General features: G+C 48.6%; 1 long non-coding RNA gene across 1 annotated transcript; it reads left to right on the forward strand.

The window, feature by feature from the left end:
• Positions 1-4,143: 4,143 nt before the first annotated feature.
• Positions 4,144-4,961, forward strand: LOC130366788 (uncharacterized). The gene is made up of 3 exons (XR_008891924.1): positions 4,144-4,282; positions 4,383-4,547; positions 4,650-4,961. It is a non-coding gene; the product is annotated as an uncharacterized LOC130366788 (long non-coding RNA).
• The last annotated feature ends 4,455 nt before the right edge of the window (positions 4,962-9,416 follow it).

The following is a 9,416-nucleotide window of genomic DNA, read 5'->3' on the forward strand; positions in this document are numbered from 1 at the left end:
GACGGGGACCGGGCCGGGGTGACTGCTGATATCCCCCCCCCCCATCGGTGATCGGCGCGAATCGCAAGTGAATTCACACTTGCGATTTGCGCCGATTCTGGGTCATACGGGTCTATTGTGACCCGGTGACCCGAAATAGAAGGGAGATCGCGGTTGTCTAAGACACCCACGATCCCCCTGTAGGCATAGGAGTGGGGTGGCAGGGTTGCCACCCCTCCTATCCCTGCTATTGGTCTGCTATTGATCGTCAGAGGGGACGACCAATAGCAGACCGGGGGCGGGGGGGTTAACTTTCATTTTCCCCGTCTTGTACACCCACAATAGGAGGGGCAGAACGGGGAACCAAAGGGGACCGGGCGCCGACGTCCACTTACCCGTCACGTGCTTCTGAAGAGGATCCTATGGAAGCCGGTAAGTTGATCTGGAGGGCTACAGTCTGAGACTGTGGTCTCTAACTGTAGCCCTCCAGATCTTGCAAAACTACAACTACTAGTATGCCCACATAGCTGTTTGTTGTCTGGGCATGCTGGGAGTTGTAGTTTTGCAACATCTGGAGGTCCACAGTTTGGAGATCACTGTGCAGTGATCTAAAAACTGTAGCTCTCCAGATGTTGCAAAACTGCAATTCCCAGCATGCCCAGAAAGCAAACAGCTGTCTCGGCATGCTGGGAATTGTAGTTGGGTACCTCCAGCTGTTGCATGCATAACTACATCTCCCAGCATGCCCTTCGGTGATTAGTACATGCTAGGAGTTGTAGTTTTGCAACAGCTGGAGGCACACTGGTTGGAAAATACTGAGTTAGGTAACAGAACCTAACTGAAGGTTTTCCAACCAGTGTGCCTCCAGCTGTTGCAAAAGTACAACTCCCAGCATGCACGGTCTGTCAGTACATGCTGGGAGTTGTAGTTTTGAAACAGCTGGAGGTTTGCCCCCCATGTGAATGTACAGGGTACATTCACACGGACAGGTTTACAGTAAATTTCCTACTTCAAACTTTTCGCCGCAGCGCAAACTCCTAGCGGGAAATTCACCGTAACACGCCAGTGTGAATGTACCCTAAAAACACTACACTACACTAACACATAATAAAGGGTAAAACACTGCATATACACCCCCTTACACTGTCCCCCCCCCCCCCAATAAAAAAATTTTTAAACGTCTTGTACGGCAGGGTTTCCAAAATGGAGCCTCCAGCTGTTGCAAAACAACAGCTCCCAGCATTTCTGGACAGCCACTGACTGTCCAGGCATGCTGGGAGTTTAGCAAAAGCTGGAGGCACCCTGTTTGGGAATCACTGGCGTAGAATACCCCTATGTCCACCCCTGTGCAATCCCTAATTCAGTCCTCAAATGCGCATGGCGCTCTCTCACTTCGGAGCCCTATCGTATTTCAAGGAAACAGTTTAGGGCCACATATGGGGTATCTCCGTACTCGGGAGAAATTGCACTACAAATTTTGGGGGGTCTTTTTTTCCTTTTACTGCTTGTGAAAAGGAAAAGTTGGGGGCTACACCAGCCTGTTAGTGTAAAAAAATAAAAATGTTTACACTAACATGCTGGAGTTGCCCCATACTTTTTATTTCCACAAGCAGTAAAAGGAAAATAAGACCCCCAAAATTTTTAACGCAATTTCTCCTGAGTACGGAAATACCCCAGATGTGAGCGTAAAATGCTCTGCGGGCTCACAACAAGGCTCAGGAATGAGAGCGCACCATGTACATTTGAGGCCTAAATTGGTGATTTGCACAGGGGTGGCTGATTGTACAGCGGTTCTGACAAACGCCAAAAATATAAAAAAATACCCACGTGACCCCATTTTGGAAACTACACCCCTCACCGAATGTGACACGGGGTATAATGAGCCTGAACACCCCACAGGTGTTTGATGAATTTTCATTAAAGTTGGATGGGAAAATGAAAAAAAAATTTCACTAAAATGCTGGTGTTACCCTAAATTTTTCATTTTCACAAGGGAAAATAGGAAAAAAGCTTCCCCCAAATTTGTAACCCCATCTCTTCTGAGTAAGAACATACCCCATATGTGAATTTAAAGTGCTCTGCGGGCGAACTACAATGCTCCGAAGAGAAGTAGTGCCATTGTGATTTTGTTGAGAAAATTTGTCCGGAATTGAAGGGCACATGTGTTTACAAAGCCCCCATAGTGCCAGAACAATGGACCCCCAACACATGTGACCCCATTTTGGAAACTACACCCCTCACGTAATGTAATAAGGGGTACATTGAGAATTTACGCCCCACAGGTGTCGGACAGATTTTTGGAACAGTGGTCCGTAAAAATGAAAAATTAAATTTTTAATTTGCACAGCCCACTGTTCCAAAGAGCTGTGGGGTGTAAATACTCACTGCACCCCTTATTAAATTCTGTGAGGGGTGTAGTTTACAAAATGGGGTCACATGTGGGGGGGTCCACTGTTCTGGCACCACGGGGGGCTTTGTAAACGCACATGGCCCTGACCATTCCAAACTAATTCTCTTTCCAAAAGCTCAATGGCGCTCCTCCTCTTCTGAGCATTGTAGTTCGCCAGAACTTTCACAGAAAGAAAGCCGTTCACTGCGGCATCTTGGTCATTAGATCGGTCAGCCTGGTCCCAACCGGAGTGGTTGTGGTGCAAAACTGTGCAGCTAGGAAAAAAACACCAGTAAGTGCCCGCTGCATTCACCAGTACAGAAAGCCATATATGCCAGCGGAAAGCCGCCACATAAATGCTGCACGTGCTGTATGCCGCAACTATGCAAATATATCTAGCACAGCCTGCAGCCTGTTCACACCTATTGTGAAAACATTCATTTCAGCTGGGATTACACTTGGCGTGTTTGTCATAAAAAACACCATGCTCGCTGCGGGCACATGTTAGGTTGGAATCAATAGGATAATATGAAACACCAGACACTAATGGGGGTTTCTTCATCCTTTTATGGTGTTTTAAGGCTATCAAATCTGTGGGATGCCGAGAGCATGTTTTTTTTTTTTTGGGGGGGGGGGTATTTTCTCACAATTTTTTCAGTCAAATGATGAAAGAATCACATGACTTGTAATGAGAAAAGCCAGAGGGGAAAAAAAACACTTCCTATAATAATAATAATAATAATAATAATAATAATGATGATGATGATGATGATGATGATGATGATGATGATGATGATGATAATAATAATACACATTGGGACAGATGTATGAAAACCTGTGCAGAGGTCAAGTGGACCAGTTGCCCATAGCAACCAATCAGATCGCTTCTTTCACTTTTCAGAGGCCTTTTTAAAAATGAAAGAAACTACCTGATTGGTTGCTATGGGCAACTGGTCCACTTTCCCTCTTCCCTGGTTTTGATAAATCTCTAAGACCCCCCCCCCCCCCCCCCCCCCAGTGCTTTTAGCAAAAATAACACAAAGATAGCTGAGAAAAGAAATGAGGGGGAAGATTTTGATGTTTGTTTGTTTTTTGCAAAAAAAAACCAAAACATCAAACAAGAATTGTGTTTGTTCCTAGGCTTAGGCTGTGATTAAAAACAACATATAAATGGTGTTTTTCAAAGCCCACATTGCTTTATTTCTGGTCCCTTTTCCCCCCTTTCGACAGACGTCTGTCCAACTATTGCAAAGCTACAACTCCCAGCATGCCCTGACAGCCGAAGGCTGAGAGTTGTAGTTTTGCAACAGGTGGGCAGCCACAGGGGATCGGTGTTGCAGTATGTCAATCTAGGGCCATGGTGTCTGATCTTGAACTGGCAGCAGGAGCCACGACCACTTTAAATCAATGGCTGCTGGGACATCTGACTAGTGACATCCTTCGCTCCAGACCGCAACGTCAGGGACGTCACTCGTCAGACGTCCCGGCGGCCAGCGCTGCTCATTGAGCCTACCGGAGTAGCATTGATCTATGTAAGAAACCTATGGGCCCAGGCTGTAGGGGCCACCAAATGATATTACATATACAGAATGTCTGGTTAGGAGAAACAAATATAACGCACCCACAGGGAGTGGCGCCATTTTAATAAAATTTGTCAAAAACCTTAGATAACAGACATACAGAATATATTAGAAAGCTTTTTTGATTTTCAGCCAATCAGAGAGCAGCACTACTGAAATAGAACTCCCAGGAGGTAACAGCGTGTCACACATGTGATGTCATAACCATTGTCCACCAAAGAGCAGCACTGAGCAGAAATAACACGGCTCCTGTTCATTCTCCATCAGTGAGGGGCCGGTGCTGGACACTGTGTAGGGACGCGGGAATGCAAAGTCATACACATGACTGTGACTGGTAAGTGTTACATTGTTGTGTCCAAAAGATCTTTAGTGCAGTTCCATGTGCATTTCTATGATAAACATGTAAATAATTTATCTTTTTTTTCTTATCTTAGATGCAGTATCTCCAGGACATGGAGTAGCATTTCCGGACCTACAGCAAGACGTTGGATGAAGGCATAGCCCCAGAAATAACACTGGTCCTGTTCATCAGTGAGGGGCCGGTGCTGGACACTGTGTAGGGACACGGGAATGCAAAGTCATGCACATGACTGTGACAGGTAAGTGTTACATTGTTTTGTCCAAAAGGTCTTTAGTGCAGTTCCATGTGTATTTCTATGATAAACATGTAAATAATCTATCTTTTTTGTCCCCTATCTTAGATGCACTATTTCCAGGACATGGAGTAGCATTTCGGGACCTACAGCAAGACGTTGGATGAAGGCACAGGCCTAGGAATCATGCACATACACAGAAACATTTGCCCAAATTATAGAGGTAACCTCCTTTAGTATGCCCAGAGGAAGGGCCATACAGTAGCCATGGATTCCCTACAGGTTTCCTCCCCTCTGGAGGTTTTTCCTGTCCTGAGTATTAGTTACTGTACGCTCTTTGTGAGTGATGGGAGGTTACAAAAAGTCCCCTACACAAACATTTTAATAAATAATAAATAAAGTTCCCCTTTTTTAAAACTGTTCTTTGACTTGTTCGACTCATTTATTTATTTCAGTGTGTGAAAATAGAGTTAGCAAAACATGGATGACCAAAGCTGCTCTCCTGCACGATCTGCATAATGCGGTGCGGAGAGAGGTAACTGGTGCTGGGTGGTGCAGTTTATGAGGCAAACGTAGAACACCCAGCAAGTTCCATGCACAAGCCTTTTTCTGATGAATGGGACTCATGCAGGGAACTTGCTAGGGGTCATACGGTTGCAAAGGATCAACTTTTGGGTACATGAACTGTCCCTTAAAGGGGTACTCCGCCTCTAGATATCTTATCCCCTATGTAAAGGATAGGGGATAAGATGTCTGATCAAGGGGATCCTGCTGCTGGGACCCCAGCAATCTCCATGCAGCAACCAAAATTCTAAATAGTATGTTTAGATCACTGGTTCCTGTGGCGGGATTCGTGACATCATGTCACACCTTCTTGTGACATCACACCACCTCCCATAGACATAAATGGAAAGGGCGTGGCGTGAGGTCACGACCCGCACCACGAGAACCCAGAGTTCTAAATATATTATTTGGAACGCCGGGTGCTGCATGGAGATCACGGGGGTCCCAGTTATCAGTCATCTTTTGTCCTATCCTTAAGGTAGGGGATAAGATATCTAGGGGCGGAGTACCACTTTAAAGAATTAGAGAGTGTAGGCATGCCTTACAAGCAGGTAGAAAAAGAACAGCTGGGAGAAATGACAGGACACGAAGCAATGTTTGGCTGGGAACAATTTTGGGTGTGTTCTGGCCAATTAAAGGAGAACTATGGCAAAAATTAACTTATCCCCTATCCATGGGTTATGGGATAAGTAGCTGATCGTGGGGGGTCCCCCTGCAATACCTGGGATGAGACCCGTCGCTCAGTGAGAAGCGCTCGCTGCAGACGTCAAATCTCAATTTCCCTGGACCCCCCCCCTTCCTTCATGTCCACCACAGACGCCCCCAGACTGCTGTCTCTTACAGAGTTTTATGCCCAGAAATGGTTGGCTACTCACTTTGTCAGTAGATTCTCATCCTAAATATGAAGACAATCGGGGAAATGTACCTGTGGAGAGGAAATGTTGTCCAGTTGCTCTTAGCAACCAATCAGATCACTTCTTTTATTTTTCAGAGGTCTTCTCAAGAATGAAAGAAGCAATCTGATTGGTTGCTATGGGCAACCTGATGAAAACATATTTTTTTTCTTTAACAACTACAGTACTACAACTCCCATTGTAGTGTGTCTGTTCAACCTGTGCCTCCTCCAACCCTGACCCTTAGGGGGGCATAGACGGACCACACTGGGGGTTGTAGTACTTTCATTTTTACAGTTCCCCTATAACTCTGCAGCTTCGGTAGAAGTATGAGGCTCAGCCTTAGAGTCAGTGTATCTGGCTGCTCCAGTGTTCTTCTCTTTTACAGCCTGGACACTGTTCTCCTCCACACTGGTCCCTGTGGTCCGGTCAGATGGTTCTGGACTGGGGCTGAACGGTTGCTTGAGGGATTTAGTGGCTGATTTTTTTGGGAATTCAGTTGTTGGATGACCTCTCTCTTCAGTGGCTGGTGATATTCGTAGTGCAGAATTTACAGGTGTTACGTAAAAGGGGTACTCCGGGGGAAAACATTATTTTATTTTTTTAAATCAACTGGTGCCAGAAAGTTAAACAGATTTGTAAATTACTTCTTAAAAATCTTAATCCTTACAGTACTTATCAGCTGCCGTATGCTACAGAGGAAGTTGTAAAGTTCTTTTTGGTCTGACTACAGTGCTCTCTGTGAGTAGGAGCAAATCTACATAGTAAACTTCTCCTACTCCGGACAGTTCCTGACATGGACAGAGGTGTCAGCAGAGCGCACTTCCTGTAGTCCAGAGAAGTTCAGTGTGTGCAGCGAGCGGGTGTGTCCCTTTCTGAGCTCCTCCAGACTTCCAGAGGCAAAGCAGCAGGTGTTACATGAGCTTTTCCCAGGAGCGTGGCAGGATCCTTAGGAGGTCCTCCCTGCATGGAGTCTCGGGCCTCCACTCCTCGTTCTTCCAGGCTGGCGGGGAGTGGAGAGAAAACTGCAACAGCCAATGTTCCGGCCGGAGGAAGAAGATCTAGCAGAGTCTGCGGAGTCTGCGGAGGTTTGCGGAGTACGACCAGTGCGGCAAGGAGCTGAAGATGGCCAGAGAGGATCTACGGGTGTCTCAGAATCTGGCAAATACGGGGTCCAAAAAGAACCATCCAGAATTAAAGAAAAGGATCTCAGCGCTGAAAAGTGAAATTGTGAAATTAGAGATGCGGAGGGCAGAGATCATTGAAGGGAGCGGCCTCTTCCGGGAGAAGCTGATCAACGAGGATCGGTTTGCCGCCATGAAATCCCCAGGTAAGGTGGAGGTGGATGATGGGGAGAGTAGTGGCGGTGAAGAAAGTGAGGATGGTGGTGAGGAAGAGGAGAAGGTGGTGGAAAGTGCAGTTGTGGAGAAAGATGCTGTGCCTGTAGCCCATACCACCCAGGACAGCTACATTGAGCCGGCACAGGTGGCACTTCCACTTACTGATAGCGAGGAGGATGATGTGGAGAGTGAGGCTGGGGAATTGCTGAGGGCTATAGTGTTACAGGAGTCCCCAGCCCACCTCCAGAATTTCACTTTTGGAGAAAACCCATGTGAGGATGTGGCAGTTAAGCATAAAGCTAAGAAACATAAGATGCAGGAAACTGTGCAGTATGTCTTTGTTCCTTTCCAGCAATCTGGGCCAGCTGCAAAGCTGGTTCAGGCTGCTGGGCCCCCCAGACTGCCAGACCCCGTTTCTGTGGTGGAACGGAGCCAGCATGGGGGGTACAGCATGGCGTCAGTAAAGGTTGTGGATGCAATAGAAGTGAAGCCCACCCATCCTGCCGGTAGGGAGGGGCAGGATGGGCTCATGGTGGGCAGCTCTGGCACTGCAGGACCGCCCCAGGGTGGCGGGGGGCGTGTCCAAGTTCCAGAGGCGAGCTATGCCGCCGTGTGCTCGAGGGGGGGTTCCCTGAGTTCTGTGGGCACTACCGGCACTGCAGGGCACTCCCCTGTGAGGGGGGGGAGTGTCCGGGTGCTGGTGGCAGAGAGTGGTAGGTCCATGTGCTCGGGGGGCGGTCCTCCGAGTATAGTGTGTTCTGTGGGCACTGCGGGGCACTCCTCTGTGAGGGGGGGGAGTGTCCGGGTGCCGGAATCATCCGCAGAGCCCGTGCGGTCGGGCAAGGCAGGTGCTGGCATTGTGGGAGGAGCTGGGGTGCGCCCGATGGGGCAGTCTCAGACTCTGATAATAACATCAGCCATGGAGGAGGAGCCATCGGTGTCGACCCCAGCAGCAGCAGCACCAGAGAAAAAGACCATTCTGAAGCCAGCAATACTACAACTCCCAGCCAGCCCAGAATCTATTAGTCAGGTCAAGAGTGCAGGGTGGGTGAATGCTGAGTGTGGTAGTGTTGTGGATGAGAGGAGTGTATGTGGGAGTGTCAGTGGAGTGAATGTTGGTGGGAGTGGTAGTGTTTTAAATGGTAAGTCTGGTGTGGATGAGAGTGGTGGTGCGAATGGTGGTATTAGTAGTTCTGGGTCTGGTTCTGGGTCTGGTCTGGCTGCCCCCCCGGTAGTGACTGCTCCTAGGAGCTATGCCAATGTCACTGCCGGGGGTTCAGGGGGGTCCCTGTCTCTGGCCGGCCCTGGGGGCCATTTGCAACAGCGCCTCCTGGAGGCTTTACGCAGGGGTGACAGGTCGATCCAGGTAGAGGGAAGGGGTGAGGTCGACCTGTCTTTCTGGATAGAGAGACACGGTTTGGGGGCTTTCCGAGAGCGGAATGGGGAGGTGGTCTGGTCCCTCCCGACACCCGGGCAGGACAATAACCGTAGGAATGTGGTCCGTCTGATTTGGAGGGGCGAGGATGCGTGTCCAGCACGCGCTAAATGGTTGAGCTCCTCCTTCAGATGGAATTCAGGGCGAGTGACATCTTTGCCCTGATTCACCCCTACGGTTCGTCTGAGTTTGACGTCAGTTTCGTTCGGCCAGAGGGTCTTGAACTCTTCTGGTCAAACTATGAAGTGGCGAAGAACGAGCCCGGCTGGCGGGATTTCACCGTAAAGGCGATTTCCCGTCAGAACTCTGTCAAGAAAGTGACCGTTTTGACCCGTAACGAGTCGCTTTCTTGTTATGACATCATGACCTGGCTCGGTCGGTATGGGGATGTGACGGACATGCCCAAGAAAAACTTTGATGAGCACGGGATCTGGTCTGGGGCCTGGACGTTTTCCGTCAAACTCAAGCGTTCAGGCAGTACGGTTGCCCACATTCCGTCAGCCGCCTTCCTTGGACGTGATAGGATTCAGGTCTTCTACCAGGGGCAGCCTAAGGTCTTTTACAGCCCCACCCACTTTAGCGCAGCCTGTACTGTGCAGGTCTGCGCTTTGTGTGGTGGGGTGGGTCATCTGGCCGCATCCTG

This window comes from Hyla sarda, chromosome 4 (genome assembly GCF_029499605.1).
Source record: "Hyla sarda isolate aHylSar1 chromosome 4, aHylSar1.hap1, whole genome shotgun sequence".
Classification (NCBI taxonomy): Eukaryota; Metazoa; Chordata; class Amphibia; order Anura; family Hylidae; genus Hyla; species Hyla sarda.